General features: G+C 39.3%; 1 protein-coding gene across 3 annotated transcripts in view; it reads left to right on the forward strand.

Moving 5' to 3' along the window:
• The window catches only part of SDK1 (sidekick cell adhesion molecule 1), a 411,662-nt gene that overhangs the window by 227,917 nt on the left and 160,499 nt on the right, over positions 1–23,246 (forward strand). The window lies entirely within an intron of this gene.

Raw genomic sequence — 23,246 nt, forward strand, 5'->3', positions numbered from 1 at the left:
CAGCCCTTTCCAAGGACTTACTTTCTGTACCTTTGTTCTCTAAACCTTTTATGCTTCTCTTGGTATTCTTAATACTCTAATACTGAAATAAGAAAGGGGAATTTTGTGCACTTCTAGGTGTTTTAAGTACACAGTATAGCCAAGACATTTAATTTTATTAGTTTTATGTAAAAGTTGATAGTACAGAGGCTCATTCTACCTGATCTTTTGCTTTTTGCTATTGGTCCTTAACACCAGTTCAAATAACAAAAGGAGTGGTAATCTCTTTCAATGCTTTAGTACATATCTTCCTTAAAATCTTGACCACTTCTGCTCCTCTGACAACATCCTCGCTTGATTTCTTATCAATCTAATCTCTCAGAGAACTCCCACTTTATCCCTGTTTCAGATTTCTTGGAGTATCTTTTTTGCCCTTCCTCTTAATCTCTTTGATATTTATCAGCCATTTGTCAACCACTTTTGGAAACTCAGATTTATCTTGCCATAGCAGTTCTTACAGATCCTGCCACACCTCTTCCTCTCATTCTTGTCCAATTCCCTAGAGAATGTAAACATGCTGCTTGTCCCAAAGGATGTCATTGCCTAGAAATTAGTCATCTTTCTAGATCCCTCAAATTTATGTTATATCTGTTATTCACAAATTCCTCTTATTTTTAATAGTCCTGTGATGATACAGCCTTTCCAATAAATCTAAACCTCTTGAACTCTTCTTAAAGCTCTTAACGTGTTTCAATTACTGCAGTGCCTTTTATTTTTGTCTAAAGACTTCAGAAAGCTGCTCCTGGCTACTGCTTTGACATTTGCACTCCTGTTTTGTGTCCCTCAGTTTGTCTCCCTCTTGCTCTCTTTCGAGGTGGTTTATGACCTTTCCCATCCTGGAGGCAGGAAGGAGAGATCAGCTCCTGGCTCCAATCAGCCACTTGCCAGCCCTGTTAGCTTCTTGTTATGTTTTCAAAGACCTGTGCTAATTCCTATGCTGCTCCTGACTTCTACTGAAGAAAAAAAACCTAATCCTGTGAATCTGCCTCATTAGTACTACAAAACGCCTTCTGGAAGTGTTTCTGTGCTGGGAAGCCTACAAGAAACTTTGAGCACAATCCAGCAAGTTAATGCACTGTCAAATAGAGTTGAATAATTTCCTTCTGCTGTCTAGTTTGGCTATATCATCTTTGGGAGAGGGACTTCTGTCTTCTACTTACAATGCAAGATCTTTGAGGCAGTGATAGTCTGTTTCATATTGTTTGATGAACTGTTACTCTGCAAAGTCCTGGTCCATGCCCTTAACAGTTTGAGTCTGTTCTGGGGTTTCAGCTGGAATTTCCATGATTTGGGGAGCACAACTGAGAAAATGTCTTGCCTAGGTACAGCTTTGCTTTCTCTCAAATCCACAAGCCATTTAGTTGCTCATTCTCTGCAAATCCCAGCAATTCAATTTCCTTGTTCTTTTTAGGCTTGTGATTTACATGGACCTTCATTTATCTTTGCATTCTCACACTCCTAAATCCTTTCTTGCCCTAATCGAGTGTCCAGGTAAGGCTAAGTGTGCTACTTAATGCTTTGAATTCTGTCCAGCTATACATGCATTTATTTCTTGGTGGTGTGTAGCTTCTAGTGCAGACCTGATTTTTTCAGAGACTTCTCTTTCTAAAATATTTTCTGGTGTTTTGTCTGATGGAACAATATGTAAAAAATACGAGTTGAATAGATTGTATACAGAAGTAAAGAGAAAATACGAGGCTGTGACAGACTGCAAACACAACTTTGCCAATTTAACTGATTGGTTTTACAGTTCTATAACTCAAGAAATGTTTTTGATGTCAGAACCGAAAGGTTTCGAATGGCTCCATAACAGCATCTAATGCTCAAGCTATTTATAAAAAAGAGAAATAGGGAAACATCGAAGTTCAAATGTTAGCTATTGCACATGCCCAACAATCTTTTTCAACAATAATTTTATAATGGTTTTTAGCTTGAGGACTCAGTGCTGTGCATTTGTAGCAGCCAAATTGACACAATGGAGTGTAATAGCTCCAAAGCAGCTATTACGGTCTGTTGGGTAATTAAAAGCTAAATGGAACATTGAGAAATGATCCGTACAATCAGATTGGCAAAATTCTTCACTTTTGTAGATTTAAGTCACTCAAGTTGATGTTATCATTTTTTTTAAAGTGGGTTTATATTGTTTAAACCACCATGAAACCCAATTCAGCCTCAATATGACGTTAAGGAAGACATCAAGCTTTAGTGGCTTTGTGAATTTTGTATATATTATTTTCATTTCATTAAATACTTTCACACTTTTCATGTCCCCTGAGCTCATAGTGGAGAGGATATTTTATTTGGACATTCCTGAGAAGTATTACACAGGTTATTTGCCATTATTAGCACAACAGGGGCACAGCAATGATAATAGACTTTCCTTTGGTCTGATGTATGTGTAGCACAGCAGAGGCATACAGGAGCATTCCCCATGTGGTTCCAGAGTATGGCTTGGGCAGGGCTGGGCACTGGTGAGGTAGATATGGCACCCTTACTGCCTCTTGCTTTTGTAGTGCTCAGTCTAGCTGGAGATGGCTGTAGTGCTAGATGGAGCGGATACTGTAGGGTTGTTTCCATAGATATTGAAGCATTTCTTTTGATGACAGATTCATTAATCTGGAGCTATATCAAAGTATGCATTAATCTGATCTGACCTTCTCCATAGAACAGGTCTATATTTCACTGAGATACCTTATGTTGAGCACAAGACCAAAGAGCTTCAGTCTTTGAGCAATTGGGAATGTGTCTCAGGAACAGAACAAGAGACACCAGGGTACACTTGAGCACCCTCCAATAACACGGAAGTAATTAGATGGAATTTGTGCTACAGATTCTATTCTTGCAGAGGTTTTAGTTGATTTTACCTTTTATCTAAGTAGATTTAGCTATGTGTTTCAACTCTATCAGTTCTCCATCAAGGTATTGAAACAGTGAGGCTACAGTTTTCATTTACAAAAATCAATTTTGAAAGAAGATTGAGGTCTGTTACAAGTTAACTTTTCAGCTGCTCTTTTTGACCAAGAAAGCACAAATGTACGATAATAGAACTTGTTTTGCAAACACTTCTCCTTTAGAAGGGCTGTCTCGGGAGATGAATGAAAGGTAATCATGGCACCAGTAATGAAAATTGATCTTAATGCTATCACAGTTACAGTTACTGCCTTACGAATATTAAAGCTCATTGTCAAATTAGTGAACATCTCGAAAAGAAAAGAGGAAGAAAGAGGAAAATAAGTAGGGAGAAGGTTTGTGTGGTGCCGCTGAGCGGGTTAAAATGCATTTCTGCTGTTGCTCAGACAGCTTAAACTTTCCTAGCCACGAAACTGTGGTATAATATGAACTCTGAAATGTAGTGTTATAAATGTGTATGGAGTTCATATGTAGTTAACATAGTTGTAACAATGATTCTCAAACTTTTAGGGCTGTAGGAGAAGAAGTAACTGCTGTGGGCAGGTCTAGACCCATCTCCATTTGAACTCTTTTGACTTCATTTTTATTTCTTGTAACCCATGAACCTTTAGTTAGAAATTGGATTTATGCCTTGAGATGTGTGGTCTCATGTCCTGGCTTTAACGATGCTGCTGTCACATTCCAAAGGTGACCCTTTCAGTGGCAGGTGGGCTTGTGGGTCTTCGCCAGCTCTTCCCCTTGGGAACTCTTTGGTGGAACAGGCGTTTGTGACTTTTAGCCTGAAAACTCTGACCAAGCTCTAGTGTTCACCAGCTTCCTCTCAAGCCTTGTTCAGAACAAATCTCATTTCTGTCATTCAGCAAACCATTCCTTCACCTCTGCACAGCAGTGTTTCTTTAGGAGATTAAGTTATCATGACTGGATTTATATGCAGATATACACCAAATCATAAGATAAAATAGATTTCTTTGTCTCCTGAATTTCAGTGGATTGGTACCAAAGTATTCTGGCTGAGGATCTGACTCATTATGTTTGTATTTAGTAGTTCTAAACCTGTATAAAGACAAAGAGCAAATATTGGCTTCTGTAGAAGGGGGTGTGTTTGCACATGAGAATGAATATAATTTTGTGACTGCAGGTTTGAAAATCCATTTTTTAATTGGGAATTGGACATGTACTGCCAAGATTTCCTTCCCTATGCTAGGCACTAAAATAATGACTGCATTATTTTATAAAATATGACTACATGGTGGTCAGATCCGAAGAGGTTATCTTTGGAGGTTTACAATCCCAGATGCTCACAGAAATGTCCTGAGGAGATTGGTTTCCCTGACATGTGGATAAATTGTTTTGAGTCTTGAAGGTGGTGAATCAGCAATATGAGAATGCCTTTGCACTGTAACTTATTTTCCAGAGGAAGCACCCCAAAGTGCCAGCAAATACTCTACACGCATTAAATTGTGAAATCTTCATTTTATTCCAACCTAAATCTTATCTTCTTTGGAAATAAAGTTATCTTTTTAGGTTATGTGCTTAACTTCAAGCTCCCTCCAATGGGTTGCTGCTCCTACAGCTTTACTAAGCAACTCTTGCTGGCTGTTGTCAGTTCATTTTGTAGATCTGTCTGTCTTTACGTGGTGGAGGGCCACATCATTTCTCTTGCATTGATTCCAGGTCCCCTGAGACATGCTCACCCTTGGAACTCAGCAGCAAATGTTCTGCAGCTCCATCAGTTTCCACAGAACAAGCTGTTTCTGTTTTATTAGCCTTTATAAAGATACTTTTTTTTTTTGCTGATCCATAGGTCGGAAACTTCAGACAGGCTTCATGGTGATGCTGCCGGAACTGTACTTGACAGGTATTTTTCGACCTGTCTAGAGTTAGTTTGGTTTTAGTATCATTTCAGACAGCGACTGTAGCAAAAATTATGCTGCAACACAGGCTTCTGGTTAGACTATCCATATTTCAGGATCTAACAATGTTAGGTGTGCATTCAAACTTGTTAAAACTCTCTTTGACTGTAACTACATTTTAAAATACTTTCAGTTACAGTTACAAGCCCCAGAGGGAATCGGGGCTTTACCATTTCTCTCCTCCAGGACAGCACGCACTACCTGCTTCCCAAGCTCTTCCTAGCCTGCAGAATAAACGGTGAATTAATCTGTGACTGAGGGAAACTTACGGCACATGAAATTTAGAATGCTGCCCAGATCCTTTCAAAGAGGCTTCCATCTCTCTCAGACCTCGGGCTCTAGAAAATTGAACCAAAAGAACGTATGTTGTACCTCTGACAGAGCTCCTGTTGTTAACTATTTCTCTGACTCGATAACCTGGTGTTGATGCAGCCCAGTGCTCTGTTCAGAAACCTGCTCTGAGGAATGCTGCACCTGAGCTGCTGAGACAGTCCCTTCCATCAGCAAACTTGCAGGCACGTGTGCCTGAAACGGCTGTTCCTGCAAGGGCTACATCCCTCCATCTGCATTATTTTTCCTTCCCTAACTGAAGTCCTTGACAAAGCTTTTTCTTCAGACAGCGAAGGACAATCTCGCCACGGATTGCCCGCTTGTCTAATTCTTCAGTCTTACTAATTGCTGAAGTTGTAATTTTCAATCTGACTGGTGGTATCAGGAGGCCAAGTGCATGGTGTTAGCTGGGTCAGGACCTGCAAATTCCAGCATCTTAATGTGACCCCTGGCAGTTGACTCTGTGCAGTTTTATTCCCCATCTTTTCTCCTTAATTGCAGTTGCAGCTGTGTATGTAGCTGCTATTACAAGAACTGAATTAGAAAAATGGAAGAAGTTATTCCATGGTGCTTTGGCTCTAGAAGTAGCTATTTAACCCTGTGATTTTGTTAGAGCCAGGCATGAAATCTATGCCTCTGATGTCTCTTCTGTCACATGTACTTACAATGCCAAGAAAGAACACTCTCAAAATGATGATAAAGGGAAAGCTTCAGAATTGTGATAATTTTGACACATCATTACTATGATTGACATGATAAATAAGTCAGGTCATAAGAAATAATGCAGTTCTAAATCCCCAACCACATAAGCTTGCTGAGAGGGAAAAAAGGGTCTATTAAATTTTCTGTATAGAGATTGCAGTCAGTGGTGCATAAACAATACATTCTATAGCAACCTGTTCATTGCTCAAGTTGTTATTGGCAGGCACTGTGGCATTTCTACAGTCATTAAAAGGAGCTATCACTATTAATCTCCAGTCTCAAGGCAGACAGGTTTAACCTGAAGCCGATCATCAAATAATGGTAACATATATTTGTGCTATGCTGAATGTGCCCTTTCATCTTTGGATGCCTTTCCTGTAATGCTGTGAGAAAGGTTGCAGATTCTGGCCTTCATTATAAAAGTTAGTAAGTTAACCATATCTTTTTTTTTTAAAGACTTTCCCTCCCAAACCAATGGTATCCATGAAGGGAGGAGTTTTTATGAAACTTGGCAGCTCATTGTATGTATCACCAGCATTCAGGGTATCCCTTAGTCTCTGCTTTTCTTAGTCTGGTAAAAAAGCCCACCCTAAAGCTGTCCAAATGTTTATGGATGTATACATGTATGTGCTCAGTGAGACAGCTCAGGGTGAACTCTGTCAGTGAGCACAGCAGTGTAACTCAGTGGCCAAAAGAATGTATGGAGAGGGCTGGAGAGCACCTATATCAAATTCATGTTAATATTCCTCCATTAGAAGGAATAGTTTTTGATGGATTGCTGAATCAAGTCTTCACTATCAGAGTGATGTGCTAGCTAGTAATGTATTTAAGCGTCCCTTTTCTTTCTGGTGGCATAGGGAACTTAATCCCACCCTGCAGATTTATCTCTAGGCACAAGACCCTTGGGAAAGGGCAGCCGTAGGGATCAATTCATCAAGTTGCTTCCTTAGAAAGTGGTCTGTGAAAGAACTGAAAGAATCAAAGCATTTTGATTCATCCTCTCTTTTACTTCCCGTCCTCAAGGAAAATTGTATTTTCCTCTGGGAAATACGGGAATCTGTCAGCACAGACAAATGGGAAACTGTGATTCATAAAGGTTACAGAGAGAAAATTCGATATATTTTTTCATTCTTTCTAGAGAGAAAGTCATATCCCTTCTCGGATATCCCTTAACATCCTCTCAGAAATAAGATGACATCTGTCGTTTAAGCTCTCTAAGTACTCTTGTCCCAGTTCCAACTTTTGGTTGTGGTAATCAAGTGATTAGGGAGAAACATCCTCATCCCAAGTTATGTCTTCAGAAACCATTTTTCTGTGCAAATAAAAAAACTTCAATTCCTACCCAAGAGACTTTCCTAACAGAAAGTATCTTTGAAGCATCTACGTCACTAGTAATGTAGTTCCCCAGGGAGCTGCCGGGAACCCTGTCCACCTAGCCTGCTATATCCAGTGTGCTCATCCAGCTGTGGACAGCAATACACAAAAGATAAGCAAAGCAACAGCAGGTTACCCAGAATCTCATTTAACCCTTTTTCTTTGTAGTCTGTCATTGATCACAGTGATGATATAGACTGGAAAATAAAATTAACAATTTTGAGTGCAATCATATTCTTTTTTAGCTTTCAGAAGGCGGCTTTTTGAGGCAAGAGATAGCACTTGCCATCAGCTATCAGGGGCCAGGCTTAGCCTTTTTCAAGGGTCAGGTAGCTGGTCCTTATTTTTTTTCCTGTTTGTTTTGCTGCTGCTGTATTTCCTTTCATCAGCTGTGCTTAGTTTTTTTTTGAGCTTCTAATCCAAGTGGTTACAGATAAGGCTACATCTGACCGATAAGTTAATAAGGTCTCAGATTTTAAGAAATACATTAACCTGCTTTGATACCATGTGAAAGTCTCAAATCCTGAGCCTGCTGTTTGAGTGCTGGCTCTCAGGGAGCAGCCGGGGTAAGCTGGTCTGCAAGAGGTGAGGCAGGAGCTGAGGTTGACAGCGAGGCAGCAGCAAGGTCCTCCCTGACAAGGGGCATGGTCCTATGCTGTCTCAAGAAGGGTAAGCCCAAGAGCCCAGCCATCACCAGACAAAGCCATACTGACAGGGCAGGTCCAACCTAAAGACAGGAGGTCAAGTCAGCAAGGTACAAGGCTGGCTTCAGGCATAGCTCAGGCAAAGACGAAGGTCCTGAGCTTAAATGCAACTCCTCTGTCAGCGGGTAGAGGACTTGGCTGAGATTTCACACAGCTCTCACAAGTTAGTTGTTTTTGCCAGCAGCCTGATCCAGGGTTATACAGCTGCATCATATTGGAGCTGACCTTGACCACAGGCAGTGACACCCAGGAGGCAGGAAAAGACTGCAGAGCCTACTGGTGCACCCTGGGCCTCTAGCCTTTTGGCTGACATTCCAACTGCCCTGTGCAAGTAAATAGCAGCCAGGAGATGATTTTGAATGTATGGCACTGAGACCATGTCATTGTTCCTAGGAAAATTGGGCAGGCAAAGAAATGCTGCTGGTTTGCATCTTGAAGGACTCGGTTCAGAGGCTTGAGAGCAGCAGAGCCTTCTGCCCCGGGCTCCTTTGCTGGCTCCATCTCAGAGCAGGGCGGGCAGTGAATCCAATTGCTTCCTAACAGGAGAATAACACACTGAATCTATTCTGCAATATTTCAGACTGTGTTTCATTTTGGCTTTTTTGTTTTAAAATATGTTGAATATACACTTTTGATCTCTTTGAAAAAGTACAGAAGCTATGGCAGAAAACTACTGTGGAGACTGGGGAGCAGAAAAGCAGATTTTTAACACTAGAATGTAATGCGCTGTTTGAATGGCCTTATCTTACATTATGATCCAGAGTTTAGACATGCATTTGTAATGCTTGTAATAGCTAAAACTCAGTACAGTTTGTGTGATGACATGTGCCAGAGTCTGCAGGCAGCTTGAAACAATAATTCTGAGAAATGCAAATTGCCTCTTTTATTCTCATACTATGATAAAACCTGGGAGAATTACCTTTTTTCCCTTATCATGTTTGCTGTTGGCCACAGATGCTGTGAATAACTGTCCAGCGTTGTCTGAAAAGATGAAGTAGAATTTAATATAGATTGGCATAGGACATTAACAGATCTTTCAACTGAGAACTGATGTGCAAAGGGAGTGTGAGGAGGGGAGACAGCTTCAGAGCTTGCAAGATCCCTATGGATATTGTAGAGCATCTTTTTCTTCCAGTTGGAGATTGGAAAGAGAAGTTTTCCATCCTGTATTTGAATATAGCCTAAAATGTTAAAAGGTCATAATAAACAGGTCAGACTTTCATCTGCTGGAGCCTCATTTCAGTAATGTTTGTCCTTGCCTCATTTTCACCACATGTAAAATGGAGATAATGGTTCCTGCATCTTCTGCAGAGGTCTCTGGTGTACTGGTAGAAGCAGTTGTTATTTTTCAAGAGCACTTTCTACTTCTCGCACTTTCCAGTGGTAATAAATTGTACTTTTTAATGGTAGGAGTAAAGGTTTTCTGCAGAATTAAATCAGCTTTTTTAAATGTTCCACTTTCCCTCTCTGCTGGGTTTTACATTTTATGCATTTGTATGCACAGAGAGGAATCAGGAACAACAGAAAAATTGATGGCATTTAAAAATGTTTGTTTTAAAGCAGTTTTGATGGCTCTAGTTCTCCTATATGAGATAGGAAACAGATTTCTTCGCAAGCTACTATTTTTTCTTGTCTTTTACATTGCCTATTGCTATTAATTATTATGAACGATACATGCGATTCACTATAAAATATACAATTTTATGTCCACTCTGCTTGTATTAAGGGAATGTTCAACCACTTTACCACTTTCAAAGACAGCTTTGAGTAGTTTAAGAATCTTCTGCAAATCAAGTTAATGTCTATCAGAAATGTGGTTATTTTTATCCGGCCCATGGTTACAAACCTAAAATTTGTGACCAGCCAAAAAATAGGAGATGCAGAGAAATGCTTAAAAGCCCACATTTGCAGAGCTGTGGGCACAGACTGAAATTGAAGCTTGTAAAAACATAAATAAAACAAACTAACCAACCAACCTGTTCCCTTCCCAAATCAACAACAACCCCCATCCTCAATTTGTGCACCATTGCTTGCTGGATTGAGGCTAAGTAATAAGGAAAGCATAAACCCAAGGCAGTTTCCACATTGTGTGAAATAAATTGCTTTATTAAATGTATAAAATCCTCAGTAGATGTGTCTAAAATCCCTGTTTTACATGTGTTCACCTTAGCACGTGGGGCAGCTGCTTATAGAACCCAGAAAGCTGCAGGGTTTGTACCCTGGACAAAGTTCTGGTACCAGTAACTTGCTCTGGCCGTGCTACCTTGGGAAGTGTGGTCTTGCCTCTTCCCTTTCAAAGGTCAAGTTCTAAGGTGCAGTAAATGCTTGAGTGTGAAGAAAGTTTCTAAGTTATAGTGGGCTCTGTTACAAAGCTGCATTAAAGCGTTTTGCTGAAATACCAAGTAATCCTTTTCTTTTTCAAAATTGCTAAGTGAAAACACATTGATTTTTATTTTCTTTCAGCTGTTTCAATAGCTCAAGATTATTACTATTTTTAAGAGTGATAGAGAAATGTCAAAAATGATTCAGTTGTACTTTTATTTTTATATATCACCAGACTTTGCTTTTTTCAGTTTTGCCTTTTTGTGTGTGGGAGGGGAGGGTTGGGGCGGGGGGGTGGTTACAGGCTTTGGAGGCAGTGGGAGGGAGAGATTATGGTTTCTTTCAAAAGGCTGCTTGTATTTCTGAGTTTTCTCAGAGATTTTGTGGTTCAGTAGCTATCGATTTTGTTGTCTTAAATTTGGTCTGTGCTGTAAAATTCTTTGGCCAAATGGCCTGGCACACCTTAATCTCTTCTTTATAATTACTCTTGAAAGAATGGAGACGAGAGATCAGTTACGTGACACACCTCAGGGTGTTTTCAGTAGCTTCTCTAGAGCACTAGCTTTTGATACTACATGTGATTTAGTCATTTAGTATTTTCTTTCACTAAAGATAGAGGTAGATACAGTGACTGTTAAGAACTAATGCCACAGTCATAAAGCTGGAGAGAAGTCACAAAGCAGAACAAGGCAAAATGAGCTCGGTGTTGTAGGCTAATGGGCATCCTACAGAATCCAGGTTCCAAGTGCTAGCAGCAGCCAGCTCTTCCCATCTTAGCTTCCAGTTTTGTTTTAGCTGCTTAATTTAATCCATATCTAAATGCATTTTATATATGCGTGTATAAGTGAAGTGATTCATCCTTGTTCATTGTGTCTAAGTAGTTTGAGGAGATCGTACATGTAAGAGAGAAAGCAAGTGACAGTTTTATTGTCAAGTGGACCCTGCAACGTTTTTCTTACTGTTTTAGTTGCTCTAGCATTTGATAGTTCTGCACTAACACAGCCCATTACCATCTGGATAGCAGAATCGTATTGTTAAGTGTTATTTTTGGGGCAAATCAGAATAAAATGGGTTGATGAAATCTAAACAATGTTGTTGTGTTCTGCCTAATCACACATTGACAATTAGTTTCAAACTGATAACCCAAGGACATTGTTTCTAAACCTGGGGGTGAATTTAGTTCTTTTTAAACCAAAGTGAAGTAATGTCACTTGTATCTCAGCAATATTTAAATTCTTGTCTTAGGCAACAGTACATTTCCTCATGTACCATTTTCTCATTTATCCCCCCTAATTTTTCTTAGTAACTGTAATTCTGTTGTGACATCCCAGTGTCATGTTACAATGATAGAAATTGCAAATAAGAAGCAGCACAAAGCGCAAAGTTTGGGATGAGCTGGGAGCCAAGAGCACCCTGTGGAAATAAGCTTCTGTTTTTCACTACCAAAACAATGAGTCCTTGTCATATTCAGGAGAGGCTTTTTACCATCCGTACAGCTAAAGCAGCGACCCAGCCCTTCTCTGAGAGGAGAAGAAGTCAAGGCAAGACGGAAAAGACATCGTACTCTTTAACTCCACTCTTATCTGGGAGCAGCAGATAGGAAATCATAAGTACATTATGCAAAAAGCATTTGTACCAGCCAAGTAAGGTACAACTAACAGTCTATTTTTAACAATGCTGACACTACCCATGCTGCAGAAATACTAACAAAGAGCCTCAAGTAATAACTTCCCCTTAGATTTCTTTTAACAGTACTTGCAGCATTCTCTGAGCAGGCATTTATATAGTGTGTATAAATAGGCAGACACAAAAACCTATTCCATCTTCCAGAGAAGAGAGACGCCGGTTTATTCGCACTTCAGAAAATTAAATGCTTATCCATCTGTGGAATTATTTTTGAATGAATAAGTTTGTAGACTTTCTTTAGCTGGGTTATTGTTTGCTCTTTTGGAACATTCTTTACTTTCACAGTTGTTTTGTTCTTGCTACAGAGGAAATACAGCAATGTGTATTTTTCTCCCTGCTGAGGTCTGAGGCAACCTTATATTATAAAATAACCAGAGATTGATAATCGCAAAGGCTGCAAAGGGAAAGCTGCACTTTATTTAGAAGAACATCTGTGCTATAAAGAAAAATTCTTTCTTTTGATAGAAAAATATTTCTTTGGATTCTGAGCTCTGCTCTGAGTGGTTTTTGCCCTGCTTTTTTATTTTACAGTACTCTAAATATATACATGAAATTTTATTTTCTTCTGAATCTGTGTGACCTGAACAACCCTACTTTTATTAAGGATCGTATCCTTTTATGAAAGAAAGTGGAAAGAAGTAGCATGTTATGGTCAGAGGGATGGAGAACTTTAGACCATATGGAGTGGACCTGAGGCCCCTGATAACCTATTTCTCAAAATATTATTCTGACAAGTCATTCCATATGTTAGGTTGAGTTAGCTGTTGGAAGACGGCTGTGGGGTATCTTCTTGTTTTTCAGATCTGCTCTCTTTGTGTAAAGACTTGGAAACAGCAGACCTTTGGGAGCAAGGTAGCAATCTGGATCCCAGAACACGTTTCTCGTATATAAATATATATATAAACAGAATGCAGCAAGACTTGACCTTGAGCTTAAAATGTTGCTCAGTGAGTGCATCTTGGTTTTAACAGTAGTTCAGTAACAAACCTGCTTATTTATATGTGTCTGTAGGAGTGTTCTCCTTTAAGCCTGCATAAATTGTTCCACGCCTGTAGTGTCTAGGATCTGAGGACCAGCTTTTAAATTTGATTGATTGTTTGTTTGTTTCTTTTAAAATTCAAATTATGTTTATATATAACAAATTTTAATCCCTGTTCTTAGAGTGGATTTTCTGGAGAAAGCTTTGATCCACACTTGGCTTATCCAGTAACTGTAACAATGCACTCACGTGACTTTGACTGAGTGTCTCTTATGTACACTCTTCAGATCACGATGGCCAGTTTGGTGGCCTGTGCACACTTACTAGCACCAAATATCTGTGACACAGGAGCCTTTCCGTTCACTGAGAAGGACAGATCAACTGTGGGGCACTTTCAGCTTTGTCTTTTGCCTCTTCTCAGTGATGGTAGGTTTAAATTCTTTAATGTTTCAGGAAGATCACAGATTTTTAAACGAGCAGCCAAGCACAGTAGGTAGCCAGGACTAAGGAAGTCTCTAAAATCCAAGAATACTGATTATTTTAATGGATTTGCCAGGTATCTAATACCTAATAAAAACTCCAACTTTAGTATTAATTTTAACTTTATTAGGACTGTTTGTCAGATGATCAGTATACATGTGCAAGTGTCTCCTTCCAGTGTACTGCACCACGACATCAGGTTCATTTAAAAGATGCTACAAAGAAATCGATCTCAGAAACTCACATATGATCAATTGTACCTATTTGTTTTATGCTCTACAGAGCATATTTAATCTTAAATCTTCCCCTTGAAAATAGTGCTTCATTTATTGTTGTGGTAAAATAAATTCTTGAAGGCATTTCTTAAATAATTTCCCCCAAAGTCACTGCAGATGCTTTTCTTTAAGTCTGGTGAAGGATAGATAAGAATTATGTGGTTTTCTTTCTTTTCTCTTTTCTTTTCTTTGTTACCACCCTATCATTTCTAAGTAGAAAAGTGTTTAAACCTGTTACAAGTAAGAGAAGCAGCAAGTAGATTGTCAGTGGTTGTGATTTTGTTTGTGCCAAAGGAGTTAAGAAATGCTTTTATTAATAAAAAAATGAAGCCACGTATGAAGATCCATTTGAAAATAGAAGGCAGCATTTTATTGTCTCCCATTTCTCTTTCTTTCCTGCTGCTTGACAGTAAACTAGAATCCGCTGGTGAGAATTGCAGCATCTGAAATAGCAGCAGTTCTCTGATTCCTGTAACACAGCCGTGTCCCTAGCTCAACTTTCCTTCTATATTTCTTCTCTCGGCTCTTGTCTCATCACTGCATTTTGCATTTCTGGACATTATGATTAACTGACAGCTCTATTTTATTTAACATCCAATTTCTGCTGTGAGATTTACTAACTTAATTTACCTTTATTAAGCTGTACATACCAGGTATGTGAAGGGCAGAGCTGTAAGATGTTACAAGTTTGGTTTTGGCCTCAGCAGAAGGTCACTCTTGCTGTTGGCTGCAGAAACCCCTGCAGTCACTGCCAGATCCCTCATACCTGTTTCCTCCTCCTAGATGCATGCCTGTTTAAATTTAAAAGGATGCTTCACTTACAATGCACTAAAGCACATCATAAAAATATACAGCCTCTTAAAAATCACTTCCACTGATGAGTCATTGCAAAATCTTTGTAAACATGAAAGTATTTTGGATCATACTGCTAAAACCCCAAAGCTTCTGGATGCTGGCTGCAGAGGCCCTGTGCTCTACCTGTTGCCTCTCGCATCACTTTGAAGCGGACTCTGAGGCTAATAGATTCCACTGCTAGACCATGGATATTCCCCCCCCCTTTTAACTGCTCTTGATTAAGATTACACACTCTATCCACTTATAGAGCCAATATTAAAGCTATCTGGTGAATTGAAAGCCACCTGAGTGTTCTTTAGTTAGAATAGCTTGAGGCTATGTATTTTTTTCATGTTAAAAGCTCTAATGATGTGCTGGATGATAAGTTTCTAGGCAGAAAGAAACCCCTCACCGTGCATGAGGGAAGGTCAGGTCAGTGACAGAGACTGAACTTCCGAATTGCTCTTTTTGCACAAGGAGTTGTGAGAAGGGAATTTCAGAGTGTCAGAGTAGAAATATGGTCTGCTTTTGAATTTAGCTGCCAAATCATCACAGGGAGCTGTTTAACTGAGTGGTGGCTTAATTTCCTTAAAACTACATGGGACCACACTAGAAATTTATTTTTCAAGTAGTCCTCAAATACAAAGTGAGCTTGTAGACCTCAAGTAGCAGAAAAGAGGAGGAAGAAGTGTTTTGTAGAAGGCTCACCCCCCCAAATAGCAATTGCGGGGTCACCTGCATTAATGGCCTGTAGGAAAAGGGCAAAATCAAGAAAAATAGCCACATCTCCCATCCATGTCCCAGTCTATAGAGCAGAACTGGTGAGAGACAAGCTGGAGAGACTGTGTCACCATGAACTATCCAGCTGTGGTGCCTCTCCTTGGGCACTGCAGTATTTCTTGTTTATAGAAATACATTTTCTATTTGTAAATCGACTGTTCTTACGCCCGTGTCTCTCATTATGCCCAGGAATAGACCCTAAAAACTCTCTAGAAGGTTTTGGAAGTTTTTCAATTTGCATTTTAGGCTCTGGTTTGTCTGATAAAATATATAAAGCTCCTCTTTGCTGTAGTACCTACACACAAAAGGGTAGAAGTTGTCTTGTGGATAGAGTTGAGTTCTCCAGTAATCTTTCCCTAGGGCTAAAACTAACAGCTCTTGCAGTCTGTGAAAGTCCTTACAAAGGGGGGAAAAAAGCTGTTACTGTATTATTTGTTTAAAATTAGGAAACACAGTGTGATGCTGGCTTTTTGTGTTTTTACCCTTGCTCCTACACTTCTGTTTGCATATATTGCAGTGAATCCTTTTCAACGTGTCAGACAAGAAAAGTTTGGCTTGTTTAGCTGAGTAAAATTAAGACTGTGAAGGAGCATGATTGTTTTCTATAAATACTTTAGGACGGAAACATCACAGAGGGAGAAAACAGCTATTTAAGCTAAAGGACAGCTTTGGCAGAAGAACAAATGGGGTACGTTGGCCATGAATACATTTAAGCTGGAAATTAGGAGTGTTTTTAACAGATTGAACAAGAAAGCTCTAGGAAACTTTCCAACCAGAAAAGTGGTGTTAAAAAAACTCAGGATTTTTACCGTGGGCCCCAGTACATTCAAAATGGGATTGCATGATGGGATGTCAGAGAGACAGGTAACTAGGCTGTCCCAGGAGGTGCTTCTAGTCCTCTGCTCCAAACAGCAGGATGCTCCATACATGTAAAATATCTTCTTGCCAATATTTTGCATAATTAATAGATATTTTCCATTTTCATAGAATCACAGAATGGTTTGGGTTGGAAGGGACTTTAAAGACCATCTAGTACCAACCCTCTGCCACAGGCAGGGACACCTTCCACTAGAGCAGGTTGCTCCAAGCCCCTGTGTCCAACCTGGCCTTGAACACTGCCAGGGATGGGGCAGCCACAGCTTCTCTGGGCACCCTGTGCCAGTGTCTCACCACCCTCATTGTGAAGAATTTCTTCCTAATGTCTAATCTAAATCTCCCCTCTGCCAGTTTAAAGCCATTCCCCCTTGTTCTATCACTACAGGCCCTTGTGAAAAGCCCCTTCCCAGATTTCTTGTTGGCCCCTGTAGGCACTGAAAGCTGCTCTAAGGGCTCTCTTCTCTCAGCCTGTCTCTGTAGTAGAGGTGCTCCAGCACTTGGAGCATCTTCAAGGCCTCCTCTGGACTCACTCCAACAGGTCCACATTCTTCTTGTGTTGGGTACCCACAGCTGGGCTCAGGACTCCACATGGGATCTCACAAGAGTGGAGTAGAGGGGGAGAATCATCTCCCTCGACCTGCTTGTCACACTTCTCCTTTAAGGCTCTCTTCCTATAATATGTATCTACTTAAATCAGGAATGTATTTTCATTCTCTTCAAACCAACCATCAAGTATACCTGAAGTTCAGTGCATTTTGCACTGCTTGCAGAACTGCAAGCTTGACTGGGTAAATCACACATTTTGTAGCTTAATTTCTTTGGGTAACTTTATTTTTCAAAGGTAAATGCATCAGAAGTTCTGTTGTAACAGATATGGCCTATCACACAGGCCCAGAAGGGGCGGATAGTAAAGGAAGGAGTGCAGATTTCAGGCACTACTTTATGACATGGGTGACTCAGCCAAGATTAATTCATGCAAGGCTTCCTTGACAGTTGTTGATGAAATGTTTTCTAATTGCTTCTCTTTACCATATCCCCCCTCCATACACTGGGTGTTTAATCTGTGACCCACTTGCTGGATTTTATTTTGAGTTTTATGATTTTATTCACACCCTTTCCTACCTCTTTTCTTTCACTTGCAGGGGGAGCAAATCGTGTTTGATCTCATGTGGACAAAGCTTAGTCACACCAACAAGCGTATATTTAGTCAATAAATATAACTGACCTAGATCATTCCCTTATTTTGCTGGTATTATGTTTTGTAAACCCTTTCCATATCTAATGTTTTATTCATCCGTCGTGATGTCTGATGTCTGGATCAAGATGAGGACTCGCTGCGATTGATTGAAACAACTAGGCCATTTTCCCTATAAATTTGATCCACAAAGCTAAGTTTTTATGTTGTTGCTTATTTACTTTTTTGAGTCTAGTTTCTCATAGGTTCAAGATCAGAAATTATGTTAATACATACATGTTTGAGAAGTCTTGACATATCCTCGGGTACTGAAAATTCATTACACCAACTCTGTGCCGTTGCATTGCTAATTATTTTATAAATACATAGTTTTGACTCAAAACCCCTCCATCTGGAGTTTTAATGTAATTCATCAAACTAAACAAATATGACCAAGAATCCTCCCAGGATCTCTGTTATTTTTCTTTACGTCTAGAAATGTGAGCAGAGACTTGCACAGTGCACAGTAGTGCACAACAGCATCACTATTTCCTTTTTATTGAAAATGAATACAGTCCATGAGCAAAAGTGAAAAAATGAAATGGTGACTTTTTATTATCTTCACACTCTTTTAATGTATAACCTGTTAATAATCACTGTAATAACTAGGGAACAGAGAGATAAGCCATGTTTTAGGGTAGAGTTTTATGATTGAGAAATCCAGTGTTTTCATTATTTGCATAATGCTTCTCTCTTGTGCCTGCAGGTGGTTGTCAATTTTGCTAGTCTGTTGATCAGGCTCCAATTCCTGTGGTGTGTCTTTTACTGCAAAGGGGAAGGGAAATTAATCTATTATTGATCAGGATCCAATTCCCATTGTGTATCTGGTACTGGCAAGGGAAAGGGGCATTAGTCCATTATGGGTTGATAATCCAAATCATCTGCAGGTTGTGTCTGGGAAAAGTGAAATATATTCCATTAGATAGTTTATGTTTGTATGGTCTTTTATTCCCTTGAGAAATCTCGAGATACCGTCTGATTGTCATTTCTCCTCTTTTCTCATATTCTGTGGTACAGAGGCAGAGATTGCACATTGATGCTACAAAGTTGAACTATTTATATGTAATATTCTTTGCTATTTGTATTGGAGTTCTATCTCACATTCTGCTCTTTCTAATATAGGTATCTATAATTTGGTAACATGAAGCTTTGCATGTAGCCTGCATAGTAATTGCAAAGGCATTTCTGCGTACTGTGCAAGTCTGAAAGTCTATAGAAAGTTTATACTGAAGGTTTTCTAATCTTTTTCTCCCAGGATAACTTATAAATGGTTTCAAAGTTCTGTTAAAGTATTCAATTTCTCCATTACCTGGAGGGCAGCATACTGGTCATCTTTCTGTGAAGTGTTTTTCTCTCGTAGACAAATTTCATAATATGATGAAGTAAATCCATTTTTTGGATGCTGATTCCTGTGGGTTTTGAAAACAGAACACTGAAAAGTAATGGCAGTAGTAACTAACACTAGCAGTCAACATCACATCCCAGGCTCTACCCCATACTAAGTAAATGAGGGGTATCTTGGCGATTATTATTTGGGCAACCCTCCCTCCTCCTGCTCATGGTCACCTTGTTTGTATTAAGTGTCTTTGGAGCGTTGGGACCTATAAGCCAGCCTCAAAAATAAGACTTGTTATTTTTCTCAAGTCTGAACTCAAACTATTGTTTCTTTTCAAGAGATAAACACTTTCTCTCACCTTTTATTTAGTCTGGTTTGTCCCGTGTCTCTCTGAGATGAATTTGAGCATCCATTGAAGGAATATTCTTAATATTCTGCACTGCAAACACAGGTATAGATAAACTTTGCATGCCATAATGTAAAATCTGGGGAAAAGCCTAATGTTTATATATTTCTGAAGGGAAGAGCACCTTTCGCATCTTCAGTCATACGGCCCGAAAGAGATTTCATCACTGTTGCGAAAATTAAGCGCTCAAGTGGTTTTAATAAAGTCTGTGATCTTTATAAATGGTAAATTATAATATTTAAAATTCTGTGTACCTCACATGGCAATATGTGTAGAGAGATAAAACCACTGTTTTTTCAGAGATGATAGGGCAGTCTCCTTAATTATTGTAGTTAAATAACAGATTAGAAATTCTACAGCTCCTTGATTTTTAAAAAAAATCAGTGTTATAGACCACTTGCGATGGGGTTCACTGTGTGAGAAGTGTTTACTCTTTCCCTCTTCCCTCAGTATTTCTCCGCTTTGTGCAGGATTGCCAGATTCTTGAATTCCAGAGTCTAGAGAGGAGTTAATGTTTAAAGGGACAGAAAAAACCAGGTTGTCTCTTTTGCATTTTCTCTTTTTTTTGGGGTTTTTTTTGGGTTTTTTGGTTGGTTTGTTTGTTTGTTTGTTTGTTTTATCTCAAATATTATCTTTTTTGGTGGGGCTCATCTTCCCTCTTTTTAAAAAGTCTAATATGAAAAAAAATAATATTGGTGCCAATTTCCCATAATATTTTGGGATGTAAATGGCAGCAGTTCACCAGCTGCTTCATGAGGAGCTGGGGAGGGGAACTGCTGAGAAACCTGCAAGGTCAGCTCCCTCCCCTTGCGAGTCTTTGGTGTTACGATAACCAAGCCTCAAAGGTTGGCTGGGCTGGGCCTGAAGACAGTGGAGTTATTGGGCCCTAGTACATACTGGTAATAATTAAGACTGTCTAATGAGAAGATTGGAAATAACGTCAGCGCTGTGGCTAAAATAGAATGCAAAATAAAGCAGAATGTGCTGGTTTTTGGAGAAAAGTCCCTGTTTGGATTAGGACTCTTGCCTGTGGCAGTCCTTCTGTCCAGCCATCTATTAAGGGCTAGAATCAGGATTAAGAGCACATCCCTTAAGTGTCCTTCAATGCTGTTCAGCCTTGTCTCTGCAGTCTCCTACAAGCTCCCCACAGGCTTATTGTGTCTAATAGCGAGGCATTTCTTGGCTACAGTTGTGGGGTCAGTTCATTTGTGGGCTTTTTCCCTAATGTTGCTTTGCTTTCTTAGCTGAAAGAAGGGGTTCAGAATACAGACAGGAAGGAAAGATCTTTTCTCTCTGAAAACATAGAATATGGGGGGGAATGGTGGTCCTGTGTCAGCAAATTAATTTCACTATAACTGTGTTCTTGTATTTATTTGTATTGCTCTCCCACTTCAGTGTCTTTGATAAATATTTCCTTCAGAGAAACTGAAGCTCTATCATTAAATAAAGGATACATGGGAAGTTGAGCAGTCCTAAAATAATGTGGAATGTCTATGGTATGGCAGGGAGGGGAAATGGCCAGTGACAAATGCAGAGAAGCTGCCTGAGGGAGAGAAGGCGGAGGAGGAACAGGTGATGAAAAGCCAGAAGGGAACAGCAGAGACCTAGAAAACTGGGACAAGAAAAAGTCTGATGAAGTAAAAAATGAACAGTGATGAGGAAAAAAAAAATAAATTGTTTTCTACAAAGGATTTTTCAAAGAAAATGCCTGTTTACCAACAATGACGTTCTGCATTGTACTTCAGTGTAGCACCAGTCAAGTGAAATCATGTCAGTGATTGCGGTAGGAGGTAGGGGAAGGATGAGGTGGTTTTATTGACAGGTAGGATAAGAAACTTGGAAAGTCTGGCTAGTTTTTCATTATCTGATTATTTGAAATAGCTCTCTACCTTCCACGGCCAGACTGAAGTGTCCTTTGCTGCATCACATCATCAAAACAAAATCAGTGTTACTCTTATCTCGATTAGGAGCCTGGCTGCTCCGATGTTCCAACCTGTGGATTTCTTACAAAAGGATGAAGTTCTTAAAGGATGGGGTGGAAACACAGATCCCACGTTTACAGCCTTATTGAGATTTTTACTCTAAAGTAAAACTGAATCTTCCTTTGATATTTTGATCAGCCACAAAACAAAGCTGCAAACTATCTCATGCAAAAGGGACTGTGGGAATGTCCCCGTTGAGTTTTATTTGGCAAGATGGGGGCCAGAGTGAATTACTCCGGAGTGAATTTCTTTATGCTGCAGAGGGAAACTTAAACTGTCTTTGAATATGAAATAGGAATATGCATGCTGCCTATGTACTGTTTAGATGATAGTTTGAAATTTTGTTGTTCTGTACATGCTTGTCCATCTGCAGCTGACCTGTGTAGGTATATTACTTAGAATCCAAGCACTAAGCATTTTGATGAGCCCAGTGTCACATCTGTATTCGGTCACTCGCTCAAAAGCTTTATCAACAGCCTGCTTTTAATAGATTTGTTTCAGGGATGGTACAAAATGAAAACATACACATACTTTATTTAGATTCTTGTTACAGTCAATAAGAAAGTTAAAGATACCTCACATTTTCCTGGTTGCAGGCAGAGTAATGTGCACTGCTATTGCCCCTGCTTATCTACTCACTGCACAATGAGCCACTTGCATATAGTGAACTCCTAGAGGTTACAGCAAAGCTGGCTTCTCCGGTTGGTTTTAGTGGGGTTGGGCCATGCTTCAAGGGAGCTGATAAGTCAAACAAGTGGCTTTGCTCTTTTCCAGATGGAGATAAGAAATGCTTACTGCCAAATTAGTAAATTGGTTGTTGATCTTTTAGCATTTCCTGTTGTAAACCTTCATCTTGTGCAGAAGTGGTGACCAGTAATGCTGAGGTTTTTTAATTCTCATCAGTAATAAGCTACTAATCCGATCACTGCTTGTTTTCTATTTTTTCAAGTACTATCTAGAAAATTCCTGCTATGAATAGCTCTAGGACCACTATGGACATCTTCATAGGAAATAGATTTGCTACCTGATAGCATCATATTCCCAGGAATGTTGTTGAACAGAAGTAAAATCTACTAAAACCTGGGTTTTGAGATCCCATGCAGTTTCCGTGTAGATGCCGTGTCAGGTCAACAAAGCATATTTATGGGAAGAAATAAGTATGTGTTTGCCACTTCCTTAGGTACTATTCTTGGATGCTTGAATTTATCTAGAATGTGGATGGTATTCGTAAAATTTTAAACTTATGCTCATGCTCTCATCTCCCATAGTCACTATTTGCCATCAATTACAAAAACAGCAGAAGGTAAAAATTTTGTCATTCAGTAAGTCAGGAATCTGCTAACCTTGAACTTTGAGCCCCATTACCAAAACCTCTGTCTATCCAATGGGGGAAATTGAATGTCAAATGGCTTTTGGTGTGCTGGGTACAAGAGAAGCAAAGAATATTCTATCCCTTTTCTGTTATTTAGGGAATTATCTTAAACATCAGGGTTCATACCTTGCATTTGCCTGTTTCCCATTCTGCTTAATGGGCATGGGTTAGCCTCCTTTACAGAAAACATTTGATGAACTGGCTTGCTTTTGCATCAGTTTAGTTTTATTTTCATTCCTTTTCCCTATAATTTTTTTATTGGATTCTGGATTCTTTAGAGAATTTTATTACTCTGTTATTCAAGCTAAAAAAATAGCTAATTTTTCTTTCCCAAATGAGTCGCTTGAAGCAAAGTACCTAAGAATACATGGGTATTTTAATTCACTTACTAAATGTATACAGAGAAAATTTACAAGCAGCGTTTTTACCATTTTTAAAGTGTCTGCTGACTGTTGCATAAGCTAAATTATTTACAGTATGATGCCTCACAAAAGAGTAGCAGATTTGGGTTATTCACTTTCCTGATAAGAAAAAGGGATTGAAGTTGCTGTGATATGCTGCTTTGTTAATTTTATATTTGTTCCCCAGTGTGTAAAATCTTTTTAAAGAACTAACATGAGTATTGGCAGGCTCTTTTGAAATGGTGTGGAAGTGGTAAGATTAAACAAAACATGAAAAGGTCTTAAAAATATAAGTCAGCAAGTGTTTGATA

Source organism: Strigops habroptila, chromosome 4 (assembly GCF_004027225.2).
Source record: "Strigops habroptila isolate Jane chromosome 4, bStrHab1.2.pri, whole genome shotgun sequence".
Taxonomy (NCBI): Eukaryota; Metazoa; Chordata; class Aves; order Psittaciformes; family Psittacidae; genus Strigops; species Strigops habroptila.